Raw genomic sequence first — 16815 nt, 5'->3', positions numbered from 1 at the left:
CTATATTCGATATAATATTAGCTAATGCACTAATACTTAGTGCATAGTATAGCATAGTATATATATACTAAGTGTATTATATAATACACTATATATATATATATATATATATATATATATATATATATATATATATATATATATATATATATATATATATATATTATAGTTTAAGGTATATTCGATATATATAGTATAATATAGTATATAGTATATAAGCTCTCTCTCTCTCTCTCTCTCTCTCTCTCTCTCTCTTTATATATATATATATATATATATCTCTCGGAACACAAGGACGGGTTCTTTTAGGTATTGATATACTTGTAAATTGATTTATCGACTTATAACCCACCCATATGCATATATATATATATATATATATATATATATATATATACAATATAATATTAGCTAATGCACTAATACTTAGTGCAAAGTATAGAATAGTATAGTATATATATATATACTAAGTGTATTATATATACTAAGTGTATAGTATAGTGTATTATATATCAAGGTATATTCGATATATATAGTATAATATAGTATATAGTGTGTATATATATATATATATATATATATATATATAAGAACATGAAGCGCTCGGAACACAGGGACGAGTTCTTTTAGGTATTGATACACTTGTAAATTGATTCATCGACTTATAACCTACTCATATGCATGTATATATATTAACAATAAATTAAAACGTCTTATATATATGTATTTCTAAGAAAAAAATTAAATTACTTTTAGTTCAATTTAAAATTATGTACATATGTAGTATAGTATAAATTTAGGATTTTAATTCAATTTAAGCTATATATATATATATATATATATATATATATATATATATATATATATATATATATATTGTTCGTGCTTCTTTTCCATGACTTCTCAATTACCGTATGTCACGACACCAGTTCGCCCTCCGTGAACTGTCGTAACGGCACCTAGTCTCTACGACTAGGTAAGCCTAACAAATGCGGAACATAAACGAAACTTGCAGAAGAAATAATCAAAAACCAAAATAACTCAATGGAAACAATAGTTATAATGCCGCTCGACATATACAACACAACATTCTCAAAATCAAGTACACTATCCCAAAACCCGAAAACTCACAGAAACACAAGCCTTTGGAATATCTAACAGTCTAACTCCAGAATATCTAACAAGAAAGAAAATACAGAAGGGCAATATTTAACCGCTAGAATAGAAAGGGACTCCCTGGTCTGTGGACGTTGCAGATGCACCTCGAAGTCTCTAGAGCAGTCGCCTCCCTCAAGGATGGTAGGCCTGAGTAGCGGTACCTGGATCTGCACATGAAAAACATGCATAGAAAGGGTATGAGTACACCACATCGGTACTCAGTAAGTGTCAAGCTTAACCTCGGTTGGGTTGTGACGAGGAAGGTCAGGGCCCTACTGAGATAAAATAAAGAATATAATACATGACAGTATAAGATAAGCAGTACAGTTGAAAACTAACGATAAGAATTTAATATAGGAAAACACGGAATTCAATAACTAAAAACAGAGGCAGAAACTATCACAAGGAAGTAACCGGGGATCTCTCAGTATCCCGAGGATCTCTTAGTACCCTCAATAAACGCCAGGGAGTGTCTTGGTATCCCGAGGATCTCTTGGTATCCTCAATATATGCTAGGGATCTCCTAATATCCTGAGGATCTCTCGGTATCCTCAATATGTGTTAGGGATCTCTTGGTATCCTGAGGATCTCTTGGTATCCTGAGGATCTCTTGGTATCCTCAATATACGTGTCAGGGCTCTCTCGGTATCCCGCACCTCAGTTCAAATCATAAATACGCACAGGGGATCTCCCGGGATGCCGTCCCGTAGTCCCAAAGTAAAATACACAACAACAACACAAGAATACTCAATTAAGCTTAGTTTAGTATCAAGTAAACAAGTTATTCTAATCTAACATGCTTCACATAATTCAATTAAGGGAGTTTAAGCAAATAAATAGTTAAGTCAATTAGACATGCTCTTTCTAAGCTAACAGTAGGTTTAAATTGCAAGTAAAATGAAACAGGAAAAGGAACACAATTGAAATTACTTAAAGAAAATCGGATTTTCAACAATTATCTCAAGATATTCCGAATCCTAAGGGGAAGGTCCCCCCACACAAGGTTAGACAAGCCACTTACCTCGAACCGGCTAAATAATCAATCTGAAACCACGCTATTGCCACGAGTACTCGACTCCAAATGGCCCAAATCTATTCAATTCAATTTCATAATATGAATAACACTTCAAGTAACTAATTCTACAATTAAATTCTAAGCTAATACGCAAAATTCGGTAAAATGACCAAAATGCCCCTTGGGATCACGTCTCGAAATCGGGTAAAATTCATATTTCCAGAATCCTCGCACTCTCACGAGTTCAGTCATATCAAAAGTACCAAAATCGGACCTTAATTTGTCCCTCAAATCATCACTCAAAGGTCTCCAATTATACAAGCCCTAACCCCCCAATTACCATTGATTTTCCTTAATTTTTCATGCTTAAATTGATAAAAATCATTCCAATAACGAGTTTAGGGACCAAAGACCTTACCCCAATATACTCCTATGAAAATCCCTCTTGAAAAGTACTTCCCAAGCTTCTTCCCGTTTTGAAAAAGATGAAAAATGGCTAAATTTCGCGAAGGCAAGAATTTATAGGTTATGCCTAGCGATTTCCGCATTTGCGGCCCTGGGACCGCATATGCGGTCCCGCTTTTGCGGAGCCAAGGTCGCACCTGCGACATTTCATTAAAGAAGGATTTTCTGCACCTACGACAACCTTACCGCAGATACGGTGCCGCTTCTGCGAATACCTTACCGCATCTGCGGTCGACTCCCTTTTTGCCCCAAACCGCTTATGTGACCTCCGAGACGCTTCTGCGGCGCCTCACCTGCGGAACGCAAACCGCAGGTGCGATTATGACAGAACCAGCAGCTGAAGCTGCAACTCTAACTCCAAAAATCTTTCCGTCAACCATTTGAATTCATCCCGAGGCTTCTGGGACCTCAACCAAAGGCACCAACAAGTCACAAACCACTATCCAAAACTTGTACCAATCCTTAAAATACCTAAAACAACATCGAAACCTCAAATTAACCATGGATTTAAGCCTAAGAACACCAAAATTCTCAAAATGTGCTTTCGATCAAAAAGTCTATCAAACCTGTCCGAATGACTTGAAATTTTGCACACACGTTACATTCAACACTACGGAGCTACTCCAACTTCCGGAATTCTATTCCGACCCTTGGATCAAAATCTCACTATCTGACTGGAAACTTCAAAAATTCAGTTTTCGGCATTTCAAGCCTAAATTAGCTACGGACATCCAAAACACAATCCGACACGCCTTTAAGCCCGAAATCACCTAACGTAGCTAACAGAACCATCAGATTTCCATTCTGAGTCCGTCTTCACACTGTTCCGACTATGGTCAACTTTCCAACACTTAAGTTCTCATTTAGGGACTAAGTGTCTTAAAACTCCTCGAAACTCAAAACCGAACGTCCCGACAAATCGAAATAGCAGAAATAAACTCATTGAAAGTAGTTAATAGGAGATCGGGGCGTTAATTCTTAAGACGACCGGCCAGGTCGTCACATCCTCTTACACTTAAACATTCGTTCGTCCTCGAACGAGCATAAAGACATACCTGAAGCAGTGAAAATATGAGGGTAACGGTTGCGCATATCCTGCTCGGTCTCCTAAGTCGCCTCCTCGACCGGTTGGCCCCACCACTGAACCTTTACTGATGCAATGTTCTTTGACCTCAGCTTTCTAACCTGCCTGTCCAATATTGCCACTGGCTCCTCAACATAAGATATATCCTTGTCCAACTGGACTGAACTGAAAACCAACACGTGCAACGGATCAGCGTGATACCTCCGAAGCATCGAAATATAGAATACCGGATGAACTCCGGCCAAGCTGGAAGGTAAGGCAAGATCATAAGAAACCTCCCTAACATGCCTCAATATCTCAAAAGGGCCAATAAATCTCGGACTCAACTTTCCTTTCTTCCCGAATCTCATGACGCCCTTCATAGGCGAAACCCGAAGTAGAACCCACTCTCCAACCATATAGGAAACATCACGAAACTTCCGGTCCACGCAACTCTTCTGTCTGGGCTAGGCTGTGCGGAGTCTATCTTGAATCACCTTAACTTTCTCCAAAGCATCCTGAACTAAGTCTGTGCCCAATAATCTGGCCTCACCCGGCTCAAACCAACCCACTGGGGATCCACACCATCTCCCATATAAAGCCTCATACAGTGCCATCTGAATACTGGACTGGTAGATATTGTTGTAAGCAAACTCTGCCAATGGCAAGAACTGATCCCAAGACCCTCCAAACTCAATCACACACGCACAGCGCATATCCTCAAGAATCTAAATAGTGCGCTCGGACTGTCCGTCCGTCTGAGGGTGAAATGTTGTTCTCAACTCCACTTGAGTATCCAACTCATGCTGAACGACCCTCCAGAATCGTGATGTGAACTGAGTACCTCTATCTGAAATGATGGACACTGTAATACCATGCAGATGAACAATCTCTTTGATATAAATCTCCGACGACCACTCCGAGTAATAAGTAGTACACACAGGAATAAAGTGAGCGAACTTGGTCAACCGATCCATAATCATCCAAATGGCATCAAACTTTCTCAAAGTCCGTGGGAGCCTAACTACAAAGTCCATGGTGATCCGCTCTCACTTCTACTCCGGAATCTCTATCTGCTAAAGTAACCCAACCGGTCTCTGGTGCTCACACTTCACCTGCTGACAGTTGAGGCACCGAGCTACAAATCCAACTATATCCTTCTTCATCTGCCTCCACTAGTAGTGCTGCCTCAAATCCTGATACATCTTTGCGGCACTTGGATGAATAGAATACCGCGAGCTATGAGCCTCTTCTAGAATCAACTCCCGAAACCCATCAACATTGGGTACATACAGCCGACCCTGCATCCTCAATACCCCATCATCACTAGTCACATCTCTGGCATCACCGTGCTGAACCTTGTCCTTGAGGACAAGCAAATAAGGGTCATCATACTGCCGCTCCCTGATACGATCAAATAAGGAAGACCGAGAAACCACGCAAGCTAGAACCCGGCTGGGCTATGAAAGATCCAATCTCACAAACTGGTTGGCTAAGGCCTGAATATCCATCGCCATAGGCCTCTCAGATGCTGGTAAATAAGCCAAACTCCCCAAACTCTCGGCCCGGCAACTTAAAGAATCGGCCACTTCATTGGCTTGCTCGGGTGATACAAAATAGTGCTGTCATAGTCCTTCAGAACCTCTAACAACCTCCTCTGGTGTAAATTTAGATCCTTTTGCTTGAACAGGTGTTGCAAGCTCTGATGGTCAGTAGAAAACTCACAAGGCACACTATATAAGTAATGGCGCCAAATCTTCAGGGCGTGAACAATGGCAGCTAACTCAATGTCATGAACAGGGTAGTTCTTATGTATCTTCAACTGTCTGGATGCGTAGGCAATCACCCTACTGTCCTGCATCAATACCGCTTCGAGGCCAACCCTCGAGGCATCACAATAGACTGTATAAGACTCCAAACCTGTAGGCAGTATCAAAATTGGGGCTGTGGTCAAAGCTTTCTTGAGCTTCTGAAAGCTAGCCTCACACTCCTCCGTCTACTAGAATGGAGCACCCTTTTGGGTCAACCTGGTCATAGGGGCCGCAATCGATGAAAACCCCTCCAAAAAATGATGGTAGTAGCCCGCCAAACCAAGGAAACTATAGATCCCGATAGCTGAGGATGGTCTGGGCCAACTCTGCACGGCCTCTATCTTTTTCAGATCCACGTAAATACCTTCACTCGATTCCACGTGGCCTAAGAATGCCACTGAATCCAACCAGAACTCACATTTCGAGAACTTAGCATATAACTTCTTCTCCTCAGTGTCTGATGCACAGTCCTCAAGTGCTTCTCATGATCTTCCCGACTTCGGGAATATACCAGAATATCATCAATAAAGACAGTGACGAACGAGTGAAGATACGACCGGAACACACTGTGCATCAAATGCATAAAGCTGCTGGGGCATTGGTCAGCCCAAATGACATAACAAGGAACTCGTAATGACCATATCGAGTCCTGAAAGCAGTCTTTGGGATATCTGGCTCTCAATTCTTCAACTAATGGTAACCTGAGCACAAATCAATCTTAGAAAACTCCTATGCGCCTTGAAGCTGGTCAAACAAATCATCAATACGAGGCAAAGGATAATGATTCTTCACTGTAACCTGGTTCAACTGGCGATAATCAATACACAAACGCATAGAACCATCCTTTTTCTTCACAAACAAGATAGGAGCACCCAAAGGTGATATACTGGGCCGAATAAAACCCTTATCAAGCAATTCTTGTAACTGATCCTTCAACTCCTTCAACTCAGGAGGAGCCATACGATACGGAGGAATAGAAATGGGCTGTGTGCTCGGCAATGCCAAAATCAATATCTCTATCAGGCGGCATACCTGGAAGATCAGCTGGAAACACATCGGGAAAATCCTGTACTACTGGGACTGAATCAACTGAAGGGGTATCAATACTAACGTCTCTCACATAAGCTAAATATGCATCACACCCCTTCTCAACCATACGCTGAGCTTTAAGAAAAGAAATAACTCTACTAGGAGTGGGATCTAAAGTACCCCTCCACTCAACACGCGGTACACCTGGCATAGCCAGCATCACATTTTTGGCGTGACAATCGAGAATAGCATAATGGGGCGACAACCAGTCCATGCACAAGATAATATCGAAGTCAATCATACCGAGTAACAATAAATTGGCTCTAGTCTCCAAACCACTAAGAGCAACCAAACATGACCGATAAACGCGGTCTACAATAAGAGAATCTCCCACAGGAGTAGAAACATAAACAGTTGAACTCAAAGAATCCCGAGATACACCCAAATGTAGAGCAAAATAAGAAAACACATAAGAATAAGTGGAGCCTAGATCGAATAGAACCGATGCATCTCTGTGAAAAACCAGTATAATACTTGTGATGACAGAATCAGAGGCAACAGCCTCGGTACGGGCAGGAGGGCATAGTATCTTGCCTGACCTCCCCCTCTAGGGTGACCTCTACCTTCCCAACTTCCACCTCTGGCTGGCTGAGCAAGTGGGGTAGCAACTGGAGCTGTAACCATAGCCTGAGAACTCTGCGGGGGCACGTTGTAGCTGAGAAGTCTATGGAGGTGCACTCCTCCCAAGTCTAGGGCAATCCCTCTCCAAATGGCGTGTGTCACCACACTCAAAACAAGCTTTAGGAGGACGTGGTGGCTATCCAGGTCTGCTGGATTGACCTTTGAAAGCACCCCGCACAAGAGGAGCGCTAGATACCGGAGGTGCATAATAAGGCTCCTGAGATGTAGGGGAGCTGGAATACCACTGGCTGTTGGAAGAGTTGAATGAACAGGGCGACTCATATAACCCCTACTATGACGACCTGCTGCTGAGGCACGGGCACCATAGAAATGGCCCGACTCTCGAGACCTCTTGGCTTCCCTCTCCCCTCTCACCCTAGCATGCATACTCTTAATACTTCTAGCAATACTCACCACCAGCTGGTAAGAAATATCCATCTCCAAGTCACGAGTCATGCTAGACCTGATGTTGGGAATAAGGCCCTCAACAAACCGGCGAACCCTCTCGCGAGCAGTAGAAACCAAGACTGGTGCATGCCTAGCCAAACTAGTGTAATAGACAGTATACTCTGAGACAATCATAGCACTCTAGCGCAAATGCTCGAACTCAGCGCGCCATGCGTCCTTGAGGTTCTAAGGAACATACTCTCTCCGGAACAGATCTGAAAACTGAGTCCAAGTCAGTGAAGCAGCCTCATCAGGACTGTCTAACTCAAAGGTGCGCCACCACTCATAGGCGGCTTCTCGAAGCTGGAAAGTAGTGAAGGAAACCCTACTCAATCCTGATATACCCATGGTACAGAGAATGCAGTAACTCTCATCTAGAAATCTTAGAGCTTCCTCCGATGCTAGACCACTGAATACAGGAGGCGTGTACCTCTTGAACCTCTCAAGCCTCAACTGCTCCTCATCGGAAGTCGCTGCCTTGTCCTCGAGCTAAACTGGCACTGCGGGCGGTATAGGAATAATCTCAGGGACCTACTCAACATGCACTCGCCGCTCAGGAGTACGGGCAGTGGGAGTTTGTGCTCCTCCCCTGGACTGAGATGTAGCTGCAGCAAGGGGAAGCAACCCTGCCTGAGCCAGAGTGGTATACATGCTCATGAACTGTGCTAGAGTCTCCTGAAGAGCTGTAGTAGTAGTAGTAGCAGTAGGCATGTCAATTTCCAAGACTCCGGCTGGAACTGCTGGTGGTACCTCGGCGGCAACTCGCACAGGTACTCTAGCTGCACCACGTGCGTGTCCTCAACCTCTACCCCAGCCCTTGCCTCTGACGGCTACAGTAGGGGGCGAGGGGGCCTGATCGTATCGAGTAGCACATGTCCTCACCATCTGTGAGAGAATAGAAGACAGAAGTTTAGAATTGTGATGTCAAAATATCGCACGACAAGGAAATCAAATGAAGTGAAATTTTCCTAACAATTACATAGCCTCTCGTAGATAAGTACACACATCTCCGTACCGATTAACGAGACTCTAATAAACTAGCTTGTGATCCATGACTCCTATGAACTTAGAGCTCTGATACCAACTTGTCACTACCCCAGTTCGCCCTTCGTGAACTGTCGTAATGGCACCTAATCTCTACGACTAGGTAAGCCTAACAAATGTGGAACATAAACGAAACTTGCGGAAGGAATAATCAAAAACCAAAATTACTGAATGGAATAATAGTTATAATGCTGCTCGGTATATACAACAAAACATTCTCAAAACCAAGTACACTATCCCAAAACCCGAAAACTTATGGAAACACAAGCCTTTGGAATATCTAACAGTCCAACTCTAGAATATCTAACAAGAAAGAAAATACAGAAGGGCAATGTTTAATAGCGAGAATAGAAAGGGATTCCTCGGTTTGTGGATGCGGCAGATGCACCTCGAAGTCTCTAGAGCGGTCGCCTCCCTGAAGGATGGTAGACCAGAGTAGGGGTACCTGGATCTGCACATGAAAAACATGTGTAGAAAGGGCATGAGTACACCACAGCGGTACTCAATAAGTGCCAAGTCTAACCTCGGTTGGGTAGTGATAAGGAAGGTCAGGGCCCTACTGAGATAAAATAAAGAATATAAGACATGACAGTATAAGATAAGCAGTACAGTTGAAAACTAATAATAAGAATTTAATACAGGAAAACACGGAATTCAGTAACTGAAAACAGAGGCAGAAACTATCACAAAGAAGTAACCGGGGATCTATCAGTATCCCGAGGACCTCTTAGTACCCTCAATAAATGCCAGGGATTCTCTTGGTATCCCGAGGATCTCTCGGTATCCTCAATATATGCTAGGGATCTCCTGATATCCCGAAGATCTCTCGGTATCCTCAATATGTTCTAGGGATCTTTTGGTATCCCGAGGATCTCTTGGTATCCTCAATATACGTGACAGGTATCTCTCAATATCCCTCACCTCTGTTCAAATCATAAATACGCACAGGGGATCTCCCGGGATGCCGTCCCATAGTCCTAAAGTAAAACGCACAACAGCAACACAAGAATACTCAATTAAGCTCAGTTTAGTATCAAGTAAACAAGTAATTCCATTCTAACATGCTTCACATAATTCAATTAAGGCAGTTTAAGCAAATAAACAGTTAAGTCAATCAGACATGCTCTTTCTAAGCTAACAGCAGGTTTAAATTGCAAGTAAAATGAAATAGGAAAAGGAACACAATTGAAATTACTTAAAGAAAATCGGATTTTCAACAATTAGCTCAAGTACACGCTCGTCACCTCATGTACAAGGAATTTCAAATATCAAATATACTGAATCCTAAGGGGAAGGTCCCCCCCATAAGGTTAGACAAGCCACTTACATCGAACCGGCTAAATAATCAATCTGAAACCACGCTCTTGCCACGAGTACTCAACTCCAAATGGCCCAAATCTATTCAATTCAATTTCATAATGTGAATAACACTTCAAGTAACTAATTCTACAATTAAATTCTAAGCTAATACGCGAAATTAGGTAAAATGACAAAAACGTCCCTCGGGCCCACGTCTCGAAATCGGGAAAAATTTATATTTCCAGAACTCTCGCACTCTCACGAGTTCAATCATATCAAAAGTATCAAAATCGGACCTCAATTTGTCCCTCAAATCATCACTCAAAGGTCTCCAATTATACAAGCAATAGCCCCCCAATTACCATTGATTTTCCTTAATTTTCATGCTTAAATTGATAAAAAATCATTCCAATAACGAGTTTAGGGACCAAAGACCTTACCCCAATGAACTCCTCTGAAAATCTCTCTTGAAAAGTTCTCCCCAAGCTTCTTCCCGTTTTGAAAAAGATGAAAAATGGCTAAATTTCGCGAAGGCAAGAATTTATAGGTTCTGCCCAGCGATTTCTGCATTTGCGGCCCTGGAACCGCATCTGCGGTCCCGCTTCTGCGTAGCCAAGGTCGCACCCGCGACATTTCATTAAAGAAGGACTTTCCGCACCTACGGCTACCTTACCGCAGATGCGGTACCACTTCTGTGAATACCTTACCGCATTTGCGGTCGACTCCCTTTTTGCCTCAAACCGCTTCTGCGAACTCTGAGCCGCTTCTGCGGAACCCAAACCGCAGGTGCGGTTATGACAGAACCAGTAGCTGAAGCTGGAACTCTAACTCCAAAAATCTTTCCGTCAACCATCCGAATTCATCCCGAGGCTTCCGGGACCTCAACCAAAGGCACCAACAAGTCACAAACTACTATCCAAACATGTACCAATCCTTAAAACACCTAAAACAACATCGAAACCTCGAATTAACCATGGATTTAAGCCTAAGAACTCCAAAATTCTCAAAATGCTCTTTCGATCAAAAAGTCTATCAAACCTCGGCCCAATGACCTGAAATTTTGCACACACGTCACATTCAACACTACGGAGCTATTCCAACTTCCGGAATTCCATTGCGACCCTCGGATTAAAATCTCACTATCGGACCGAAAACTTCAAAAATTCAACTTTCGGCATTTCAAGCCTAAATTAGCTACGGACCTCCAAAACACAATCCGAACACGCCTCTAAGCCCAAAATCACCTAGCGGAGCTAACGGAATCATCGGATTTCCATTCCGAGGCCGTCTTCATACTGTTCCGATTATGGTCACCTTTCCAACACTTAAGCTCTTATTTAGGTACTAAGTGTCCCAAAAACTCCCCGAAACTCAAAACCTAACATCCCGACAAATCGAAATAGCAGAAATAAGCTCGAAAAAAGCAGTTAATAAGGAATCGGGGTGTTAATTCTTAAGACGACCAGCTGGGTCGTCACACTTTTTTTCATCAACGTGAAAATATTATCAGAATGAATCATCGTCGACCACTTGAACGCATTTGACAATTATATAATATATTAATATATAGACTTGTGTAGTTGAACAATGGGATATAGTCCTGAACATGATTACTCTGTTATCCGATTTTGATCTCTTCTTCATGACTTCATCCTTTATAATTTGAGAGAATGCACCCCAGCCCTCTGTCAAGGGACAAAAGAACATCCACATTTGAAAAATTCTGACTAGCATGAAAAGAGATTAAAAGAAAAAACTAGCGAAAATCACAAAAAAAATAAATAGCTTAATTAGCTTCAAGATTAGCTGAAGAAATGATCAAGGAATACACCACATACGTGACAGATCCCAATAATGTTATTTTTTTAAAACAAAAAAGTATTCATGGAGCATACTAGCAAGTTAGCGTCTACAGAGGGATCAATAATTCAACAAGAAGCTGTATCTCTAATTTTTTTAATCACGCAATGCCTCACGTAAAAGATTAGATTTTTCTAAAAATTGAAAGAGATGCTCATAATCTTAACAAAGATTTGGTACATCCTTGATAGTTATGTATAAAATGATATCTCCATGATTTTTTTGAACTAATCACAGACGTTGACACATCACACATATATTGTTTTTTACGTGAAACTAGCCATAATCCTCTTAGAAAGCCACAACCTCTATGTAAACGAAGCAGAGTTCTCCGTTTGTCTTTGATTTATTCACTGAAAATGTTGGATTTTCAAGTGTTTAAACTAAGTTTGAAGAATTTTCTTATTTGTTTTGTAAGCTAATCGAGAATCAGATATTAAGGCTAAATACACCCTAATATTGTGTTATTTCATTGAATTAAAGTACGTGTGTATGGAAGTTTGTCTATTTATTGCAGACGAAACTTTCAAAAGGGTAGAGCACAACTGCACAGAGAGATGGTAATCGCGGCATAGGACTGTAGTTGGAAAGTATCTCCATCAACTAGAAATTTTGATGTTTCTTCTTGATCCTTTATACTTTGTGAGAATGCATCCCAGCCCTCTACCAAGAGCAAAAGAACATCAACATTTGAAAAGTTATGACGGTTAGCTTCAAGGTTTCATGTATTAATTTTGATGATAACAAACTTACATAATTATTAATCAAAGAATATTTAATTGTGGTAATCTTATTTTTTGTACAGGTATTTGGTGGAGATCATCGTAATCTTAAGTTATTATGAAGTTGAAGAAGAAAGTATTTACTACGGATACTATTTATAGAGAATACTATTGAAGATATATTGGGATGATTTGCTTATTGTAGGGAAAGAAGAATCTTCTAGCTATCAAGGGCAAGGATTAGAAAGTCCGGAAAGGAAAATATTCCATGATTACCTTCAAGATTCAAACATTTGAATTGAATTTCAAATGTGAAATGGCTTATTGCACTACTAGTAGAAATCTCTACTGAAGGAAAGATTTTTCAATATTATGGAAGGAAGCTTGCTAGAATCATGGAGATGATCTATTATTTTGTGAAAGAAAAAAGATTACACGGAAAAGATACTACAAGGCCAAGGAAGAATATATTTTATATGGAAAGAAAATATATTATGAATGTACTACAAGTTATACTATGGAAAGAGATTATTTTCCAAGATAAAGAAAGGAATATTTTTAATAGGAGAAGAATATATTTTCTATGGAAAGAAAATATATATATATTATTAAAGATTATTTTCCAAGATCAAGAAATGAGTATTTCTAATAGGAGTTCAAAGATGCTACTATTATTTATGGGAAAATATTCTTACTACATTTCCCCTTTGGTATGGAAAGAGAATAATGTAAGAAGATAAGTTTGAATTTCATATAAAGAATGACTATTGCTCTTATGGAAATTCATTCGAGACTATGGAAGGTTGAAGAAGATGGACATAGAGATGCAGTCATGAAATGCAAAGTTTTCTAAAGAAGATCAACCAAGATATTGCTTGCAAATAAAGAGAAAATATTCTACTACCATAAAAGAAAAAAAATTCCTCTACACAAGGATTCTCTTGATGGTACTCAATGAAGAATTTACATATTCAAGAAAGGAAAGTGGAGACAATTAGGATCTGTCCAAATATAAGAAGTCAAACAAGGAAAGGAAATCAATATTGCAAAGATGCCTATATCCATCTTCAAAGGAGTGTCAAGTCAACATACTATCCATATTCATACAAGTGCTGGAGCTGCAAATTATGGAAACAAATAAATGAGCAATGGTCACATTCCCTTGGGTTATGCAATAGCCAGAACAAGTTGAAAGGGCTATAAATATACAAGCTCTATGAAAGAAGAAAGCACACAACCTTCTATACAATTGTCTATCCAACTACAAGTTCTTTATTCTACTCTTAACAAGCATTATAATTCACTTTAGTAGATTTACTGTGTACAAAAAAAAGAGAGAAGAGAGACAGAAAAATATTGGAGAGGCAGTGTGTCCTAGAGGTTGTGTCATTGTTCGTTTCTTTGGTGAGCGAGTTAAAACCAAAGGGTCGTTGTTGGTGAGTGAGTGAAAACCAACCCTGTCAGCATTGGTGGTGATTGCTAAAAATCACAAAGGTTGTCCTCAATTCAATTTACAAAGAGCTCTAAAAGACAGCACTCTTGCAACCCAAGAGGACTGGATTAGGATACCACATTGGTTCCGAATCAGTATAAAATTCCTGGTGTCATTTACTTTATCGCTCTCGTATCATATTTGTTCCTTTACTTTTTATGGTGATTAACACTTGTTTAAATCTAAAAAACTTACAGTTCTGTGCAGGTTGTCTCCGCATAAGTCGACTAGGTCTGAAGAGTAGTCGACTAGAAATTTCAAAAGGCTACAATTCACCCTCCCCCCATCCTCTTGTACTTTCAATTGGTATCAGATCAGGTATCACATCTTTATTTATTTTTTTGGCTTAACTGCAAGTGAGAAAAGATCCATGGTAGGTCATCAAAGTATTGGAACCGTACTTCAAGAAGGATACTCAACAAGAATGCCATCGTACTTCAATAATCAATACTATTGCCATTGGAAAGAAAAAATGAAGGTTTATGTCCAATCAATAGATTATCGAGTCTGGCTAGTTATTCAAAATGGACCAAGACCTATTTCGAACAACAGTGATGGAAAAAAGCTTTCTAAATAGGGAATTCATATTTGACTACACAAAAGAACAGTTGGATATTATGCAAACAAATGCTACAGCAATGAACATGCTCTATTATATGAATAGTGAAGAAGAATATAAGAGAATATCCACCTATGAGACTGCTAAAGATATATGGGATAGATTGGAAAATATCCACGGGGATGCCAAAAAAGTTAAGGAAATTGAATCCATGTCAACTCTTGAAGAATCTGAAAATGGTGAAGATCGAGAAGACTTGGCCATGATACCCAGGACAAGAAAAAGGAAGAGTGGAAAGAAGCAGAATAGAAAATCTCAACCCATCCAGAATCATCAAAAGAATCAGAAGAATAAGGTTCAACAACAAGAGAACATATGCTTCTACGAATGTGGTAAACCTGGACATATGAAATTAAAATGTCCCAACATCAAGAAGAAAAATCATAGAATCCCAATTTGGAGCGAAGATGATGATCAATAAGAAATAACAAACATATGTCTCAAGAAAAGAGAAGAAACTGACGAGACGTGCTTTAATGCTATTCTGGATTGTGATCTCAAGAAAAAGAATCACAAATCTTGGAGCGACGAGGATGAATCTGAAGAAGAAAACAATCACGAAAGAATGGAGAATAATGTTTCATGGCAATTGGAGAAATTAACAAGGTATGCCCCACTCCTATTACGTATTGTGATAAATGTGATGAATTGCAGAATGATATCGAATTGGTTCTCAATGACTGTAAGAAAGTTCTAAATGAATATAATAAGTTGAGGAAGGAGAAAAAGAATTGGGATATCCAACTTGAAGAATATAAGAAACTGACGCATGAAAAGAATGAGTGGGATAATCCTCAGCTTAAAGAATATCTGGTGGAGAACAACTTACTTCAAGAAGAAAAATTTGAGCTTCGCAAATAAATAAGCAGCTTGCACAAATCCCCCAGCCACTACTTTGATCGATCAAAGTCGTCCCCTTGGCTTAACAACTATTAGTCGACTGAAAAGAGATCTACTGGTAAACGTCCTACTTTGAACAAGTTAACCGAGGAAAGCTCCAAGTCAACTAATAAGGTATCGCCAGGTAAACACTCTTATTCTCATATTATATGCCACTATTGTGGCAATTCTTGACATAAAGTATTTGCATGTAATTATGCCAAAAGTTATATTAGATCAAAATATGTTTGGAAACCAAAACAGTTACATGCATCTCGAATTATTCAATCTACTAACCATGAAGGACCCAAAAAGATTTGGGCACCAAAAATAAATTAATCTGTTTTATAGGAATTTTGAGTTCACCATAAAAAAGGGATAAATGAAATTTGCATAATGGCTGGTCAAGGCACATACTTAAAGATTCTTCAAAGTTCATACATTCTCTATAAATGATGAAGGAACTATTACACATGATGTTAAAGCTTAAGTGATTGATATGACTAAAGGTTATTCAAGTTCCTTCAGATGCTTCATAAGGTGATACGTATCTAGTAATATTTTTTGGTTAAATATAGTATGATATGTACAACTACATATTGCTTGAGTCGACTTGCTACAACATGCTACTATTATGTTCGGTGTTAATCTTATCCTTGACTTAAATATTTGAATAAGAACGAATATCTTGCATGGACCATGCCATTTGTATAGGCATTAAGATAAGCAAGCATACATGCATGTATTCCTTTCATATAGTTGTGAGCTTAAACTAACTTGTCAAGAGAATTACTTCTTATATTCATTCTTTTGGTGAAAGTTTCAATACTTCATTCAAATATGAGAAGGTTGTTTAACCTTGATGCCTCAGTAACTTGTGCATGTGGAGGTACTTGACAATTCCTAAGACTCAAAAGCTTGGAAGGTACATATATATGTTTCTATTGATGATTATCCTTACTTTTGCATTATTTTTTAATAAGAAACAATGCATTTGCAGTGATCATCGATGTGTGTTTGTTTGACATTTGCTTGCAACAAGCATGATCTTTCATATTTTTAGTTTGATGCCTCAGTTGAAAGCAGACTTGAAAAGAAAGCATCATTTTTGCATAAATTGTCATCATTGGCTTATATGTGCTTTAATATTTTTTTTGAATGAAATTATGCCTGAGATATGGATATCTTATTTCCTTTGGTTGCAACTGTCTTGGTAAGACTATTGACATAT

This window comes from Nicotiana tabacum, chromosome 6, assembly GCF_000715075.1.
Source record: "Nicotiana tabacum cultivar K326 chromosome 6, ASM71507v2, whole genome shotgun sequence".
NCBI classification, from domain to species: Eukaryota; Viridiplantae; Streptophyta; class Magnoliopsida; order Solanales; family Solanaceae; genus Nicotiana; species Nicotiana tabacum.
The sequence above is the reverse complement of the archived record's forward strand: the minus strand, read 5'-3'. Positions refer to the sequence as shown.